Here is a 17,463-nt window from a genome sequence, read left to right as displayed (position 1 = left end):
AACTATTGCTCTTAGAGAAATAGCTGTGGATGTGCTGGAGAGATGGCCAAAAAAGTAGGCTCACAGTCAAGGCCTGGAAAAGTGTCAAGGATCAAAAAATCCCTGAGCAGTGGGGCTGGATATGCCATCCTCTGGTTTCTTCTTACTTGGAAATGACCTGGACCAGACCCCACCCTCAGATACCTCTGTGCAGGCCAAAGTTACTGCTTAAAAATCCTTCTGAGTTGGAGGTGTGGTGGGTACAAATGGGCCCCTGTGAGTGCACAGGCTAGGGGAGGGCAGAGGCAGAGAAGTCTCAACCACAGTGTGAGAGAGAATTTGTCACTGCTCTTGTAGGAGCATTTTGCCATGAGCAAGGCAGAATCTGCAGCTGTTAGAGTTGGACATTTTTCAGAGAGACAGGTAAAGGAAGAAAGTAGAAATAAATTGTTAGAGGCTTACTAGGGAACAGGACTTCCACTGGTAACACCCTCAAATATGAGTGGTGTTTCCCTCTCTTCTGCAATGTCCTGAGCTGCAGCTGGGCTGGGAATGGATATTGCACAATTAGTATAGGTGAGAGTATAAGGCTCACCTGCTTTCAAGTCTCTTGGCTCAGAAGTACCTTGGACTATATTTCTGATGTACATGCAAAATACAGCTTAAGGGTATCTAAGAGCAGTTTGGGCAAGAGAAATTAATACATTGTTCGGCATCTGGGGATTGAGCATGTTTGGGATTTGTTATTAATGTCTGTGTGTTGGGAAAGATCCTGCCGTTAACAGAGTCTCCACCAGCACAATGCCTGTAAACATATCTTATGGCCTGACCTGGCCAAGAGCTTTAGCAATTCCAGCTTTGGTAGGACTTCTTTGCTTGGCTAGGACCCTCCAAGGAGGCCTGAGACATTCCTGGGACTAATGTTTGGCGAGTGGTGTTGCGCCACTGTTCCCGCTGCCACAGATGTCTGCAACATAAAGTCAATGTGATAAACTCATCACAGAATGGGTGCAGCAGGGACTTGTTCATTGTGCCTTCTGAAAGAAGCCAGCACTTCATTTTTTAAATGGAGTTGTATTAGCTTATACAAATGAAACGTATACAGTTCAGGATTGGAGCTTTACACAGCATCCCTGGTTCCCTGCTCACTATTGACCAGCCTCATGCAGGGATTTAGCTCAGGGATTGTGCTTTTCTCTTGCACCTTTTCCCCATTAGAATGCTTCTGAAGCCTGGTGTTTGACTGTGTTATTGCTAATCAAGTACACTCCCAGGGTGTGTATAACTGCTGTAAAACTGCTGCTCACCAGACTACCTTAGACATCAAGGCCTCAATATAAGCTCTAGCTCAGAAACACCTGCAGGTGCCACACAGGCAAGCATGGGACTCAGGATGGTGCAGCCCATAGAAGAGGGGTTTGCTCTGGGGTGCTCCCCAACAGTTAAGGAACCCCAGGTGTAGCACAGCCGGAGTCACCACACTGTGGGGTTGCCATTGCGCTCTAAGGACCCCAAGATTAAATGTAGTCAGCGAAGGGGAAGTGACACCACAGACTCACACTGTAAGCCTCTAGGTACGGTGGAATTTTGCACTGTGTTCTGTTGAACATGTGTACTGTTATCTGTTGCACATCCGTACTGTTTTTTGTGGATATACGTACTGTTATCGACTGAGACCATCTATTCTGTTGTGTAACGGTGATCTGGCATTGTTCTACTGAACAATAAACTAAGCCCGGGAAGGATAATAGGAAGTAAGCCACATACCTCTGTGTGGACTTGGACTGACTGACAGCTGGACTGTGGACCCAGCAACCCACCCATCAGTGAGGATGCCCCTGATGCTGACTGCCAGGGAGAACATGCAGGGACTGAGCCCAGGATTTTCAGATCCCAAAGACCCAGCTACTCTTTTTTTCCACTTGGCTTCCTGCAGGGTTGGACCCCTGTGGACTTGGATGCAGGAAGACATAAAGGTAACCAGGCCAGGACATTTCCCATGGGCATCTCAACTGATGTAAAATCCTTGGTTTCTGGAAAATGAGATTTGCACCAAACAGAAACCATGTCCATCTAAACTGTCACCAACTCATCTTCCATCCCTGGTACCTGTCACGGAGAGGACCAGCACCTGGCTGGATGCCTGGAAGACTCTCTGAGGGCTGAGTTGGTTGCTGGCCACACACTGTTAATTCTTTGCATGGCCCAGTTCCACCATCTCAACATACAGGACAGGTTCCACAGGTGGGAGTAGAACCAGCCTGGAGGCCATGCCCAGCTCCTGGCTGTTGTGGAGCCATGTGAATGATGCTGGGGCAGTACCTGCCTGTGCAGAGCAGATTCAGGCTTTCTCCAGCCATCATTACAGGCTCTGACTTTGCCAGGATGATGGTAGCCCCAGACACAGGCACTACAAGCATAAGAGAGATGGCATGAGAGCAAAAGAAGTGTCTGGGATGGAGATTGCCAGCCAGGAGCATTTGCCTGAGACTCAACCAGACAAAGGAGAAGGGTAAATGGGGTGGGCAAAACTCAAGGTCAGGCAAAGTGACTGAGCCTTGGCCCTGGGGAGAGGTGGGAGGGTACCCCTATAACTAGGCCATTATAGGTTGTGTGTGTGTGGGCGCTGTTGCTATTTCCACCTGCACCTCCTGCAAATATAACATTTCACAGAAAAGGAAGTGTAAAGGTTTCCTTTCTCCTTAGTATTTCACAGATTTTAAATTCTGGCAATTGACCCATTGCTTGCGTATTGGACTTTCACGTATGGAATATTTTCCTTTTTTCATCTGGCCTTTTTTTTTCAAGCTAGAAAGGGGGAAATAAAAGAAGAAAATAGAACAAAGAGCTTCCTTCCCATGCTTTACTCCTTTTTTCTTACACTCCTCATTTCCCTATGAATTTAATGAATTGGAATGTAAATTTGCAGTATAGAAACATTTTCTGTTTAAGATTTGGACTAAACTCACTCAACTACAAACTCAGTCGCTTTGGTGAGAACTCTCCTCCATACTATTTTCCCTACACTGTTGGAGAGCCCTACAGCTGCAGAGCTTCCTGCTCATCCATGCACACCCTTGTGGGGGCTATCTCTAGAACGTAGCCTTGGATCTCCTTTCTCAGAAGCCCTGGAACAGCCCATATACTCACCAACACTCACTCTGCAATGCCTGAACCTAGTGTGAATTTCTTACACCCCCAGGATCAGGGCAAAGCCCAGCCCCCCTCAGGCTTTTGGACCCCACTCACCCGTCACGGTGACCTGCACCTGCAGGCTCTGGATGAGGGCATACCCATAGGAGACTGTGCAGTAATATTGCCCACTGTCACTTTGCCTGGCTGACAGGATCTCATAGGAGGTGAGAGCCTATGCTGAGTCCTCTCGGTGCAAGGAGAAGGAGATGGGTCCTGTGCCTGCAGTCACTAAGCACCTCAGCACTGGGCGCTTCCCATGGGGCTACACCTCCAGAGACACACCTGGAGAAAAGAGAGAGGGAGGGAGTGGATGGTAAAAGTAATGACTTCCAGTGAATGGTAATATTTATCTGAATGGCGAAGGGCTGTGGATGTCAGGTGTGGCAACAAGAGAAGGAACAAACAGTGGGAGAGGGGCCATCAGAATGGCAGGTACTGATGGACCCCCCCATTAGCAGATGAGCATGGCCCCAGGACATCTACCTGCAGTTTGCCATGTAACTGAAATAGGAAAAAAAAAAAAAAAGAAACACCCATAAAAGAATCTATAGCCATCTACAGCCAGAGTAAAAGACTCAAGCCATGACGAAATGATGGAGAGTGGCTGAAGAACAGTACTGGAGACTTCAGAAGGTGAGAAGGTGTCAAAATGAGAACATCCAAAGGATTCATAAAGGTGGTATAGGGTAGAAAGCCAAAAGCTCCTAATCTCTATCAGCTCGTAAAGGAAAGAAGGCATATCCAAGATCAGTGCTAGGTCAATAAAAAAGGAATAACGAGGAGATGTCAGACAATGAGAAGCAGGAGAATCTCGTCGTACTCCTCATCTGAAGGACACCTAGACAGACATCCTGGCCACGTGTATGGATGCCTGTAAGGGTAAGTGTTTGAGAGTGCAAGTAGGTGAAATGGAGCTGGTTCAAAGTAAAAGCACCACGCTCTACTACAAAGCCTGGCACTGCACTTTTCTGCACTGTTGCTGCGCTGTTCAAGCAGTATTTCCTGCAACAGTGCCTGCAGAGAGAGCATAGCCACACTGGGCACCGCTGAGGCTCTCATGAAATTGGTGGGAGTTTGTCAGCAACCCCTAATAACCCTGCTCCTGACTTGCCAGGTCCACTGGGCTGTGCCCAGGCCAGATGGGGCCAGGGATTCCAACTCAACGCAAGCACTGTCAGACCCCAGGTGCTGCCCTTCCCTCACAGCATCCCTGACAGTCCCCAGCACCTGCCCCCAGACCCTCGCATACACACTCAAATTGCACAGCCACAGACAACTGGGGGCTCCATTTCTGCATGCTGGGCATGTCTGTCTGCACCTTGCAGGAGTAGGACCTGGAGTTTGCCAGCCCCACCGCAGGCACCCAGTATTCAGAGAAGCCTTCAGAGCCTTGCAGGATCATGCCATCTCTGTAGAAGAAATGAGGCAGGTGTGGGGTTTGTGGGGGCTGAGGTGGGTAACACCACTCAGGGCAAGGGGACTTCCTTCAAAAGGCTCCATTGAGCTGGCCACGTGCAGCACAGGGGAGGAGAAGACCTCCAGAAAGGAACCAGACATGGTGACCACGACAGCACTCAGTGCCAGTCTATTGCTTGGCAAAGATGCCAGAGATCCCCAGACTAGACGAGGAAGTCAGTCAGACCCCTCCCTTTTCCGTCTTTATGCTCAGAGGCATGTATTTGCCTCATGGCTATTGTGGCATGCAAAGGCCTCTGGAGAGCTTATTCTGTCCCAGGTGTTGTCCTGTTGTGGGCCTGGGAAGCTCATGTGACCAGACTGATTCACAGGGTCAGAGGGGAGCCCAGCAGCAGCCTGGGGCAGTTCTCCTGTCCCTGTAACTTCAGAGGGCCACTGGGGTGTTTGTTTCACCTGAGAGCTCTTCAAGGGGCACTAGCCTTGCACTGTCCTTCAGAATAGCTTCTGCTGCTGCCCTCCTAGGCTTTTTCCTGGGCAAGACATCAGGCAGTAGCCTTCTTTCAGCCAGTTTAGCCCTGGCAAAGGCCTTCCCTGCCAACTAGCCAAGCTCACCCTGTCCCCTGGGAAGAAATGCCCCAACCCTGATCAGTGCCAACACTCACTGCAATTCCATGCCTTGGACAGACACTACTATCTCCAGAGATTTCTGTTGCTGAGGACCAGCCACATAGACTAACCCCCTGCAACGATAGCTGCCACTGTGGCTTGTTTATGCTTGGGGAACTGACAGCTCTGCCCATGTAGGATCACAGGTGACGTCTGCTCCATCTTGGTAAAAATGTCACCCCAGTCATGTCTTTACCCTTCCACGCCTGGCACTGCATGTGCAGCAGGTCCTCCTTGAACACCACCTGTGAAGGGACCTGGAGAATGATCCAATTTGAAAGAGATACTGAGAGGAGGACCTGGATGGTGACATGGTCTGCAGCGCTTTGTGCTGAAAAGGATGCACAGACTGTGCTCTCCAGAGCAGGGTGTGAAGGAGTGGAAGGGGAAGTGGGCAGAATGGCTGCAAGAGGCCAAGTCCCAGTTACTAAGAAATGCCTGCTCAGGGGCAGATAGGAAGAGGAAGTGTCCCTGGTGTGATGGTAGGACCTGCCTGAAGAAGGCTGTGGCACAGCAAGGGGCAGGCATGACATGAAGCACTGGTCCCTGGTAAGCCATGCCCGGAGGCCACTGGCAAGTCTTGAGGCATGTTTCTTGGAAGAAAGAGACTCCAGCAGCATCTCTTCAGGAGCTGCTTTTGTCCTAGAGAAGAATAAGCAGGTCCCATGCTGGACCCATGAATCCCCCCAGCAATTGGGGGAAAGCAGGGTGTGTCCCTGGGTTGCTTCACTCACCATAGGAAACAGTCAGGAAAATGGAGTTGCTGAAAGCAGAGCCAGGGCTCTGGCACTGCTATTGCCCTACAATTCAAGTGCTTGTAACTATGGTGAGGCTGCTGGATTTTGTCTGCTGCCAGAATTTGTCATTGTAATACCACAATGTAGAGCCCAGAACTTGCAGGTGGGATCCCCAGCACATCAGGATCACCCACTCCTCAGTAAATACTGTGCTCCAGGGTGGGTCTGTCGTCAGCAGGGATGTTGGTGCAGCTGTGAAGGACCAGGCAGGTGGGGAGGAAGGAGGACAGGGCAGAGATCACTGAAACATTGGAACATGGGGAGGTGGATGAGACGAGCCCAAGCACTCCAGCCTCCCTCCCCCCCCAAGCATAGGGATTGGATCCAAGTAGGGGGCAAGGTCTCATTGCTGGGTTTGAGGGTCAGAAGGGTGGGAGGAGTTGGGGTCAGTTCCCTCCTGGAGCAGTGTCCCAGGGATTGAGCGTCTCTGTGTGTTGGGTTGGGCTGCGGTAACGCTGAGTAGCAACTTGGGATCATTTGCTGGCCTGCTCTGGGATGAGTTTGGTGCCTTGTGCACCAGCAAGGACCAGACTTGTGTCTGGAACTGCAGAGCCCCAGTTCCTGGGCACTTTTTAGTTCTGGGATGGGCTCTGGTTCAGTCATGCACTTTACTACTCAGCCACTGGGGATCAGGGCATGGGTGCTGACCCTCGTGGACCCCTGCTAGAGAGACAGCATTAGGGAGTGTCACCACATTAGGTGGTGACATTACTTCAGAGCACCCCTGGGTCCTGCAGTCTTTTCTCCCTGAGTGGGGGTCTCTGTACTCTGCAGGGACAGTCTGAGACAATGGGAATTCACCAGTGAGACCAAGGGCTTGAGCTGCAACAAAGAGAACAGGGTCTGTGTGAGGTCAGGGCCCATTTCACTTGTCCTCCTTGCCCAAGAGTCACACTCATAAGGCACAGGCCCAGGAAGATTCCCTCTATCTTACTGAAATGGAGCAAGGCATGGCAGAGACGATACACTGAAGCCGTCTGACCTCTCCTCTGGCAGGCTGGGCTGTACTGATGGTGGGCGGGTTGTGAGGCAGGGGAATAGACTTATCCCGAGAACCACAGCAGCACCCCAAGGACACTAGGAGAGGACAGAGTCTCCTGTGACTTGCACATGTTGTCCTTCCTCCCCTGCAAACTGGGACCTCCACGGTCAGCCTGGAGAGGGGAGCCCAGTTTCCCCACTTCAATGGGAGTCAGTGCCTGCTGTGCTCCCCACCATCCTTGGGCAGGGAGCAGGCATTTGCAAACCCACATGAACATAGAGCAGATGTCCTTATGCAAAACTGCTCTTTAACAAGACCAGGTGGAAATTATCTATTCTCAAATACTGCTGAAACAGCCTTAATAACAGAAGATAATATTTCTCTCTTCAGTCTTTCTCTTCCTCTTTACTTCTTCCTGTCAGAGAGCCCTTTTGCAGGGATGCTGGAGTCACAGCCTTGTTCATCTGCCTCTGCTTCAGAGACAATATCTTTCCCCTGCCCCTTGACCCCAGGGAGCACAGCCCAACTCCATGCTTTCTTTATTAGGTGTGTTCATCCCTGCATTGCTAGCAGTCAAACCACCTCGTTTCCTCAATGCCCTGACACTGCAATTGTGCAGAGGTGCTGGGACACATGGGACCCAGTAATCCTTGCTGCATGGGTGGAGGGAGTTGGAGTCCTTCAGCTCTGCCAGGTTTGTGCTGGTTTGTATCACCCCTGACTGAAGGGTGCCGCTGAGAATATCTGTTTCTCCTCATCCCATACCCACCTAGGATGACTCTCTCTCATAGCCACAGGGCAACCCCTCCTGTCACTCTGCCCTTCCCCGGGCAGAGTGAAACCTTCTCCAGTCAGATGCTGACCCACACTGACCCCAAAGGGGTGCAAGAGGCAAGTGTCTACAGCGCCTGGCACAGTTTGTGTTGGAAATGGAGACCACTGCCCTCTCTTCAGCCCCTGAAGCCCACTGGATCCCTGGGGCTCCTTGGGGACACAGGCTCCCTTTCTGCATGGGCTGTCAGTGACCTGGGACAGCAGCAGGAATCAGCCCTCCCCATGCCCCCTGCCCCAGCCCAAACACCCTGGCCACAGCCCCCTTTGCCACACTTGCCCAGGAGGAGCAGAGCTGTGCTCCTTACCATCCTCGGGCAGGGAGCAGGCTCTGGCTGATCCACCCAAGCATAGAGTGGACGTGATGTTTGTGTGCAGAACTGCTGCTCTGAGAGAATCAAAAGGAAATGGCTTTTCTCTTTAACATCTCATGCCTCAAAGCCACAGCTCTCTTCTCAGCTGGGTTGCCTGCACAGGCACGGAAAGCCAAACTATACTCAGCGCCTGCTTGTAGCCTGCCTGACATGGAGCAGCTACCCCAGGAGTCTCCACAACGAAATCCACTGAGAGCAGCCCCCGGAGTACATGGTGGGGCCTCTCCCCAGGCAGGGACAGACAGGGCTGTGAACAACATGCTACCACAGTGAGTGGAAGTATCTTCCCACCAGTAAGGTCCCCAGTGAGGTCCTCTGCACCAGAGCAGCTGGCTAGGAAGGTCCAGCCTCTGTCTGTTGCCATCATGTGGACAGTTGAACTCTGCTCTGCACCTGGTAAACCTTAACCATCCCTTCCCTCGGATTTCTCCTTCCTTCTATGACCTTCCTCGGAGGGAGTCCAATGCCTAATGCAGCCTCCTGACCAGTGCTTAGTATGGTGCACTACAGAAATTCCTGGGGTATGGAGAAATCCATGAACAGCCCCAGGAAGTGAAAAAGCAATGTGTTGTTAGGCCCTTTTTGGAAGCTGTCATGATCAAGGCATTCTGTATAGATTGTCCTCAGGAGGCTAGGTACAGGTGCACCAAGTCTCAAAGTTTCCAAAGCATGTGATGGTCATTCATGCATCACAGATGCTGAAAAAAGTAGGTGTTAACCTGCTGAAACACAAAAAGAAGCTCTGAGCTGTGTGTAGGCGACGATGGTGTCATGCGAGCACTTATCTAAGCTGAGGTGACCACAGACCACTGAATGCATTTGTTGAGAAGGATCTGGCAGACACCTTTTCTGTAGGTGCACAGTCATTGTTTCCATGATGACTCTCAGCTGAAGAGTAGCACAAAGAAGAAAAGGTTGGGTGCTTCTAGAGACCTCCTTTCTAGATTGGTGGAAGAGAGAAGGGGAGCAAAGCAAGGGGCAGGCTCAGATTCTGCTTCATGCAAACAGTGGCTTTCCTCAACCAGAACAGGCACCTTAGGAACCCAGTCTAGCTGGACCTTCTTTGAGCACAAGGTTGGACTAGAGCCGTCCAGGGATCTCTTGCAAAACATATAATTCAGTGTTCCAGCATCATGTCAGCTCCTTCAACCTGCCAAGGCCTGATTAATGTATTACTTGAAGAGACCGTGTGGGGAGTGTTTTTTAAACTAGTCGCATCTGAACATTTGCTGGAAGAGGGAAGTATTTGCAATGCTTAACATGAGGTTGTTGGGGCAATCTGTAGTGCCTGGGGTGCCCTACAGTCTCCTTGTCTTTTTTTATGGGCAAACAGAGAACACAGTGTATAAGCAGAGACAAGAATTGCAGTGTTAGTCTCATTAACATTTTAACAGTCTCATGAAAGTGCAACATGAAGGAACCACTAGAACAATGACTATAATTCTGACGTTTCTGTCCAAATAATCCAATCACTCTTAATTTCCATACAATTACTACTGTTAAACACAGACTTTTTAATATTTGCTCTTTTTCTCTGATGTAATGCTACTGTTCCACACACCACTGTGGGAGGTCTCAAGGGTACTGTGTGAGCTCTCTTTTCTGGGATGAATGTAGTGTCACTGGTGGGGTTTCTTCCTGCTCCTCTTGGGTCTGCTCAGGATTCTTTTTGTATCTTAAGAGCAGGCCAGTAAATTCAGTCTTACCAAGATCACCTAGCCTTCTTAGACTTTCCCCTGATATTTATAAAATTTCTTAAAGGTACAATCAGAAGTTACAACAAGCTGACCAAAAGCTGAAGATGAGGCAGGCATTAGACACCTGTTCATTGGATGGCTTGGCTGTTAGGCACTGATAGGTTCTATGGCAGTCATCAGGCCTTTGGGCATTTTGCAGTTACAGCTAAAAAGAAGCTAAAATAAACTTGGGCCATGACAAACCCAGACAAGGCCTGACAAGTGTTGAGACCTGCACTGCTGTGTTTATAGAAAGGCTGTGCCTGTTATTAGAAGTTGTGGCACCATTTTTACTGGTGGACAGTAGGACAAGAGCCTGCTCTAGGCATATAAATCTATCCAAAGGATTTGAAGCACTCAGACCTTGCTGGAAGTTACACACTGGCTGATGGAGGGTTTTCAGAGCCTTTCCTCTCTCCTCCTAGAGAGTGCAAAAAGGTGAGTTGCTCTTCGCTTTCTTTCCAAGCAGTGAAGTGTTCAGGTTTCATTCTCACAATATTGTGCAGATACATCACCATTTCCTTAGAAACACCCCTGTGCTGTGCAGGCTTGTGGTTCACAGTCAAAACTGAGATCAATTCATTGGACCACTGAGACCATTCACAGGACTTGTCCATTCTGCAAATGTTGATTTTTTTTATTTTCATATCTCATGCAAGATACTGTGCAGAATAGTGTAAATGAGTTTATGAGGTCCAGTGGAAATATAGTAATCTAGTTACTGTTAGAGGTAGCCACACTGACAGCTTTGCTTTACCATTTCTTTAATCCCTTAGGAAATAACTCCCACTTTCACTTAACTTATTCCTCATGTTGAAAGGCTGATAAACCCCTGCTCAGTCCCGTCTTTTTCCAACTTGAACTATAGGTGGTTTTTCTTGAGGTCTTGAATTTCCACAGATATCTGAAAATGGGTCTTAGGCATCAAAAACACTCCCTCATCAGCTCTCTCCAGTCTGCTGGATCTAAGTTTCCAGCACCTGCACCTTTACTGGCCTCTGTTGAGTCATCTTCTTATGCCTATTTCAGCTAGCAGGATGTGACTATCTGGCTTTTTTCCACAGCACATCAGAATTCACTGAACCAGAATTTGATTGAATTCATTGAACCCATCTCTTCTGCACTGTGATGAACAATTCTGCTATCCCCTACAAGTGGATCAAATTGCTCTGCTTTCTTTTTTCTCAGTAAAGCTGAACTCCTCTCTATTGTCCTTGAGTCCTGTGAGCTGCTGGCATTTTGAGTACTGGGCAGCACTGAGTATAGACATGGCCTTCTCTTTAGTGCTTGTAGATTTAGCACTGACAGGACCACCTCTGCCCACATCCCCTATAAAGAAACCGTTTTCTGTTGAATCTGTCTCATTCCTCTGTGCAGGGACCTGTTACAATTTCTGTTCTGCTCTCTAGCCCGACATTATGGATGAGCAGTTGTTCTGGTGCTCTGGGGCACTCCCTCTAACACAGGGACACAGCAGACACCCCTCGAGGTACCAGCTGCCTTGGGGTCCTCTGCTGTGTCACAGCCCCATGTTACCACAGCTTGATGCCAAAAACAATGAGGAAATGCAGGGTGAGCCATAAGTATACAAAGAAAGGACTGGACAGGGTGGTAAGTGGAAACTCTGAGGAAGGCAAAGGCTGGAAGATGGTGTCTCATACAAGGAGGAAGGATCTTACCCCTCCTGAAGGCTACAAAACAGGTTCACTGCCCTCCAAGCTGAAGAGGAGCTGGGTGTGCTTTTCAGTGAAGCATCTGGGCTGACAGACTCTGAGCTATGCAGGAGCACCCGGAGGAAGCGGCGAGGATAGCAGTGGGTACTCCCTGCTGCAGAGGACAGAGACGCACATCTGCCAACACAACCTATTGTCTAGAGAGGTTTGCTGCTTTCCAGGGGCTCAGATCCAAAATGTTGTGGAGAGACTGTTGAGGCTTGCCCTCTGACTAATACCCCCACAAATGATATTGCTAATGGCAACCGGGGGAGTATAGAGGCTTTCTCCTTGATCCTGCCAGTGAGGACGAAGGATGTGAGGAAGAGTGGACTGATACTGCGAGTCAACAAGTGGCTATGCAGCTGGTGTTGACAACCACAGGGCTTTGGTTTCTACAACCAGGGACCCTGTTTGAAGACTGATATCTGTTTAGGAGAGATGGGATCCGTGTCACTAAGTGGAGAAAAAGCATCTTTGACAACAAGGTGGCCAACCTGGTAAGGAGATTTTTAAAATACGAACGATAGGGAGGCAGGAAATCACAGGGAAAACCCAGTCAACAAAACAAGGCTTAAGCAGGGACACCTCAAACATCTGCATGCAGACAAGGAAGTGCCTACTAGACAAGACTACGGGGAAACCTCTTGCACCCTTTCTGGGAGTTCAACAAGCTTGGGTGCCTCTCTGAAGTGCTTACCACATGCGGAAGAAACAGGAGGAGTTCTGGAGAGCTGTGTGCAGCTGGAGGGCTATGATCTCACTGGGATCACAGCGATGTGGTGGCATAGCTTGCATGACTGGAATGCTGCAATGGATGGATACAAGTTCTTTAAGAAGGAAGAGAAAGGGATTCTGCTGCATAGGTGTTAGGGTGTCCCTAGAGGATAGAAGAGTACAGGTGACAGGAGGAACAGGAGAAAATACCCTGGAGAAAGGACAGGACAAGGAAAAAAACACACCGAGCAGTCCCCTGGTGCCAGGACCAGACTGAGACTGGCTATCAGATAGAGCAATCCTTGTTGAGATTCCCCCGCCCAGTGCACCTTGCTTGCACCAGTGCCTGAGGTTGGAAGGCACCTTTAGACACCATCCAGTCCAACTGCCCTCCAGAGGGCCAGTCTCACCACTAAAGACTGAGGCAAAGAAGGCATTCTGTACCTCAGCCTTTTCTGTGTCCTTTGTCACCAGCGCCCCAGCCCCATTCAGCAGAGGGTCCACGGTTCATTTAGTCTTCCCTGACGGAGTTTGGCTCTACCATCTTTACACCCTCCCTTCAGATATTTACAAACATTGATAAGATCCCCCCTCAGGTTTCTCTTTTCCAGGCTAAACAGTCAGGATCTCTCAGCCTTTCCTCATATAAGAGATGCTCCAATCCCTTAATCATCTTATTAGCCCTTCAGTGGAGTTGCTCCAGTAGTTCCATGTCTCTCCAAAATTGCTGAGGGTACACTCATGGAATGGAAAGGTACTGGACCCAGTATTGACCCCTGGGGGACATCTCTAGCAACAGACCACCAACTAGACTTTGTGAGGGTTGTGATCACAACCCTCTGAGCTTTGCCATTCAGGCAGTCTTCAGTCCTCCTCACTGTCTGATCATCTAACCCTTACTTTATCAACTTGACTATGAGGATGTTATGGGAGACTGAGTCAGCCTCACTGAAGTCAAGGGAGACAAGATGCTCTCCCCTCATCTACCCAGCCAGTCATTCCATCATTAGAAGGCTATCCGATTGGTCAAGCATGATTTCCCCTTTGCAAATCCATGCTGACTACTCCTGATCACCTTCTTGTCCTTCAGGTGCCTGCAATTGGTATGCAGGATGAGCTGCTCCATCACCTCTCCAGGGATCGAGGCGAGGCTGACTGGCCTGTAGTTCCCTGGCTCCTCCTTCTTGCCCTTTTTGAAGACTGGAGTGACATTGGCTTTCTTCCAGTCCCCAGACACCTCCCCCGATCACCAGGACCTTTCCAAGATGGTGGAGAGTGGCCTAGCAACGGCATCTGCCAGCTCCCTCAGCACTCGTGGGTACATCCCACCACGGCCCATGGACCTGTGGATGCCCAGTTTGCTTAAGTGATCCTTAACCTGATCCTTCTCCACCAAGGGAAAGTCTTCCTTTCTCCAGACTTTCTCCCTGGTCCCCAGGGTCTGGGATTCCTGAGGGCTGGTCTTAGCAGTAAAGACAGAAGCAAAGGTGGCATTCAGTATCTCTGCCTTTTTTTGTGTCCTTTGTCACCAGGACCCCTGCCCCATTCAGCGGCGGGCCCACATTTTCCCTAGTCTTACTTTTGTTTTCAATGTATTTAAAAAGTGCCTCTTCTTGTCCTTGACGTCCCTCGCCAAATTAAACTCCAGATGGGCCTTGGCCTTCTAGCCCCATCCCTGCATGCTTGGACAACATCCTGATATCCCTCCCAGGTTATGTGTCCCTGCTTCCACTCCTAGGGCTATCCACCTTTCTGGAGCCTGGAGGAAGTTATCCTTGAATATTAACCAGCTCTCTTGGACTCCTCTCCCTTCTAGGGCCCTATCCCATGGGATTCTTCCAAGCAGGTCCCTGAAGAGGCCAAAGTTAGCTCTCCTGAAGTCCAGGGTAGTGAGCCCCCTTTTTGCCTTACTCCCTCCTCACAGGATCATAAACTCCATCATCTCATGATCACTGCAGCCAAGGTTGCCCCCAGCCTTCATGTCTCCAACCAGCCCTTCCTTGTCTGCAACTGCACCCTCTATGCTAAATGCAGCGACAGCTGCTATGTCTCTCTCTGCTGCTCTGTGAGGGTGTCGAGCACTGGAATAGGTTGCCCCAAGAGGTTGTGGAGTCTCCATCTGCTGCTCCTAACCCAAACTATGCTTGTACCACTCCAGTCCAGAGTCACACTTTCCCACCAGGAGCCCGGATATGAAGGACCCAGAAGAAGCTCCAAGTAGAACTGAGAGCAGAGTCCGGACTTGCCAAGAAAACCGAGAGCACTGACAGCAAATATTGGCCACAGCAGCATCCTGAACCGTGCTTGCAGCCGTCCTAACAGCTGCCAGGCAAACAGGCACAACTCTGTTTGAACTGCCCCGCCAAACGCTGAGTCCAAGCTACATGGCTAAAAGCTGAGCCCGAATGGAAAGGCCAAAGGCCAAGTCCCGCTTGGAGCTGAGCCTGCACAAGCTCAGCTCCAGTTTCAGCTTCCCAGCTACACTCAGACCCTGGTTGGGCTGCCCCGCCATCGGCCCAGGCCCTCTTTCGCATGCCCCATCGGCACACGCACTGGTTGCTCTGCCACACCATCAGCCTGGGCCCTCTTTCAGCTGCCCTCTCAGCAGCCCAGCAGGCCTTGGTGTTAGCCAGGCCCACACCCTCTGTGAGCTGCCCCGCCATCAGTGTAGTCCCTCTTTGAGCTACCCAGCCATCAGCCCAGGCCCTGTTGGAGCTGCCTCGCTACCAGGCCTCCTCTTTGTTTCAGCTACCCCACATAATCCTGGCCCCTGGCGCAGCTGCCCCGCCATCAGTGTAGTCCCTCTTTGAGCTACCCAGCCATCAGCCCAGGCCCTGTTGGAGCTGCCTCGCTACCAGGCCTCCTCTTTGTTTCAGCTACCCCACATAATCCTGGCCCCTGGCGCAGCTGCCCTGCCATCGGCCCACGCCCTCTTCAAGCTGCCCCGCCATCAGCCCCAGCCCTCTTTTGGCTGCTCCACCATCGGCCCAGGCCCTCTCTGAACTGCCCTGCCAAGGGCCTGGTCCCCGGTGGAGCTGCCCCGCCATTGGCCAGGCATCTCTGAGCTGCCCCGCCATTGGCCAGGCCCTGTCGGCCGGCCCCAGCTGCACCCCCGCCGCAGCTCCACACAGAGCCTCCAGGGAGCGGCAGCCGCACCCCTGCCGCCCCGCAGAGGAGATCCTGGCCACCCCTCTGCTTTTTCTCAGAGACTGACATTGGCTCCAGGGGCGCAGCTGGGGCCCATGGGTTGACACGTCTTTAGCTCTCTAACTTATTTTTCAGGGGCCTGGAAAATGGGACAGAGCTCCACCTCAGCACACTTCTGGATGACACCACGGTGCGGAGCGGGAGCAGATTAGGTGCTGCAGGGCAGGGCTGCCATTCAGAGGGATCAGCGCTGGAGAGGACTCAGCATGAACTTGAAAGGGAGGAAGGTACAATCCTAGCAACAGGAATTGGAAGGCTGGCAAGCTGCCTGGGACTGTCCGCCCCTCAATCTCACAGTCCCATGGCAGGCCCAGGAGCAGGTGCTGGGTTCCAGCCCATCAAGTCAGAGCTGTGTCAGGGGCATGACAGGCATCCAAACCTGGGACTGGAGGGGGTCTCTGCTAGCTCACCCCAGGGCACTTCATTGGCCACAGCTGGGGCAGCTGTAGGGCCTTGCTCTCCTGTTCCTCAGCTCACAGCCCTCCCAGCTCTCCCTTTACATGCTGACTGGAAGTCCACTGCAATCCCGAAAGATCTGATTATTATATGGGGGAGCAGCAGAGCTCGATAGGCAGAGGGTATAGCTGACGATGGGCTGGGGATGGCCCTACTTACCCCTCTTTTGCGCCCTCCATGTGTGGCAGCCTCTGCCCAGGGTAAGAGCACACCTGGATGGTTCTCACTCCCAGGCACCAGGTCTCCCTGCCCAGGCTGCACAGGGGCAGAGGCAAGCCAGCTCCAGAACAGAGGCCACGTAACTGTTCCGGTGCAACGCTGAGCTCAAGCTCTTCAGGCCTGCAGAAAGCCTGCACATTATCTGCTTGGCCCCGCACTGTGCTGACCTGGCTGCACTGCTCTGGGCTGCAGCTGGCTGACGTCGGCCTGACTGGGAGCGTGGGCAGAGGGAGCCCACATCTGTCTGGGAAAGGCCCTGCTGAAATGCCCTGTGTTGCTAGACTTGCCTGAGTGAGTAGCCAGGGAGGACTGGGGCTGCTCGGAGTACTGGGCATAGCTTTTGGGTTATGTTCCCTGTAAACGACACCACGGTCCCAGAGCACTTTTGTGTCCTGCCTCTTTCTCCCACTTTCCCGAGTTTGGAAGCAGCATTGCAGAGATGGTTCTGCTTCCAAACTGCCATGGGTACCTACTGGGCGTTATCTCAGGCAGAGAAATCCAGCAGCAAGCCTTTAGTACCCATCCCGTTGCTATTCTCCAGTTGCCCTCTCACCCCACAACAACTTATCTCTAAGTCTTTTAAAGTGCAGCTCTGAGACATCTGCATGGGCATGTAACAGCAGGACACGGGCTGTGCCCCATTCACGTGCTCTGCCTGTGGCGCTGGTTGCTGCTTTCGGGTCCCATTCAGGGTAAGTGATGCCTAACCAACCTGACTGATTGCTTTCAGTGTTGAAGGGCCTTTATCTGCAGACAAGGGAAGATCGGGGAATGTCATTTACCTTGTCTTCAGCAAGGTTTGGTCACAGTCCCCCCAGGTGTTCTTGCACCCAAGTTGGCATGTTACTGTAAGAGCCCTGAGAACATCGCCCCTCTCGGAGCATTGGCTGCCTGGAGGTTTTTCACTCTGCTGATCCAGCCTTGGTCCCTGACCCACAGAGAGGCTTCTTGGCTTGACCTCAGCTCTACCTCATCACTACAGACTTGTCTGACGATCTGAACTACCACCCCTGGGCCTACCCTGCTCGCCTTGCTACGTACGGTGGGATGGGGCCCTGAACGGCCAGGCCTCTGCCACCCCGGCCTTGTTATCACACTCACCACCCAGCTCCCCATCCCGCAGGGAGCCACTGGTCTCCCTGCTCCCTGACCGGGACTGTTTGGCTTGCAGAAGAG

General features: G+C 51.4%; 1 long non-coding RNA gene across 1 annotated transcript in view; it reads right to left on the bottom strand.

Moving 5' to 3' along the window:
- Positions 1-2,809: 2,809 nt before the first annotated feature.
- The window catches only part of LOC138062907 (uncharacterized), a 105,855-nt gene continuing 91,201 nt past the window's right edge, over positions 2,810-17,463 (bottom strand). The window contains exon 3 of the long non-coding RNA XR_011136616.1: positions 2,810-3,456. This is a non-coding gene — a long non-coding RNA (uncharacterized lncRNA). The remainder of the gene's footprint in view (positions 3,457-17,463) is intronic.

This window comes from Struthio camelus, chromosome 30 (assembly GCF_040807025.1).
Source record: "Struthio camelus isolate bStrCam1 chromosome 30, bStrCam1.hap1, whole genome shotgun sequence".
Classification (NCBI taxonomy): Eukaryota; Metazoa; Chordata; class Aves; order Struthioniformes; family Struthionidae; genus Struthio; species Struthio camelus.
This window is presented reverse-complemented; position numbering and strand designations above follow the sequence as displayed.